Below are 1,546 nucleotides of genomic sequence, written 5' to 3'. Positions count from 1 at the left end.
TAACCAAGGAAAGGACAGTCTAGCCCATCCATTGGGAAGTTGGGATAAGTTTGTCATGTCCCTTGGTGAAAAACTTCAAACTAGGTTAGGTCCAAAACAGAGGAAATCAGCAGCCTTCCCAATAAATATGGTAAAAAGTCCAGCCTCTAAAAAATTAAAGCAAACCATGAACCAAACCTTAAGGCGACTCCGCAAATTACCTCACGACCTGACTCTGCAACACACCCTCCGTGAATCAAAGGCATCAATAAAACGAAAGCGATGGGCAAACAAAAGAACTAAGGACAACGAATTATGGGCGAAACTCAATTCAGTGGGCGAAACGCCTCTATGACACAATCAGTGCATAAACTACAGCAGCCTAACCATCCCGGCATAAACTCTACTATAACTGAATTGACCTGGGTTGATTATCTTTCTAACCACCAGAGCAAAAAACAGCGGCCCCCTCTGTCCATCCAGGGAATGAAAGCACCAGTAGCCCTATAAAGGAAGCAACAATCCAAAACCTTACTATCATTGAGGAAAGTAGTTACCCCGGCTCGATACAACAGCAACAGGAGACGGAACTGTTATTAGACCTAAAGTGCCTACTCGGTACAACAGAAGAGCAAAAAGGTCCTGCAGCACTGCTGACAAGGAAACAAATAGCTAGAGGCAGACTGGCTGGAGCTCCTGGTCCCAACAGCATACCGCCAATGCTGTTCAAACCTTACCCAGAATTCTTGAGAAATGCATTAGTACCAGTTTTTAGATATGTGCTAAAAACTTCCATGATCCCAGAGTCATGGAGAGGCGAAATCATTAGCAGAATTTACAAACAGGGTGAGAGGTCCGCTCCGAACAACTACTGATTGATCACCCTCATAAACACCGAGGCTAAATATTATGCAAGGATCATTTCAAATGAACTAGCCATTTGGGCTTCTGAGAATCATATTATTCCAGCAACGCAAACAGGGTTCTGCCATGGACAAGGTACCACAACTAACATTATGGCTTTAACCATGCTCATGGACGCTGCAAAGCAGAGAAAATACCCTCTATTTATTGACTATGCAGCAGCCTTCAGCCACGTAGATCGAAATAAACTCTGGCAAAAATTGGATGGTTGTGGGATACCTACGCCTCTCTTACATCAACTCAGGTACCAGCATTCCGATACATGGATTAGAATAAAGCTAGGTGCTGGGACACATCTATCGAAAAGAATTCCTACTTCGAAGGGTTTGAAACAAGGCTGCATCTTAGCCCCATTGCTTTTTAACCTCCTTTTAGCGGACCTCCTGGGGGAACTGGACAGGTGCACATCCCATGCCCAGAAGTTAAGAAATACAATACTGTCAAACTTGCTGTACGCCAACATCTTCTGGATGTGACTCATAGTTTTTCAAAACAGAATGCTTTAAAAATAAACTTAAAAAAAAACTAAATTCATGGCTGTAAACCATCAAAATAAGAAGGACATCAATTGGTTCCTGGATGGGAATCGCCTAGATCAAGTAACAAGTTATACATATCTGGGATTTCTTCTAGATCAAAACAG

The sequence above is a fragment of the Lissotriton helveticus genome, chromosome 2_1 (assembly GCF_964261635.1).
Source record: "Lissotriton helveticus chromosome 2_1, aLisHel1.1, whole genome shotgun sequence".
Taxonomy (NCBI): Eukaryota; Metazoa; Chordata; class Amphibia; order Caudata; family Salamandridae; genus Lissotriton; species Lissotriton helveticus.
The sequence above is the reverse complement of the archived record's forward strand: the minus strand, read 5'-3'. Positions refer to the sequence as shown.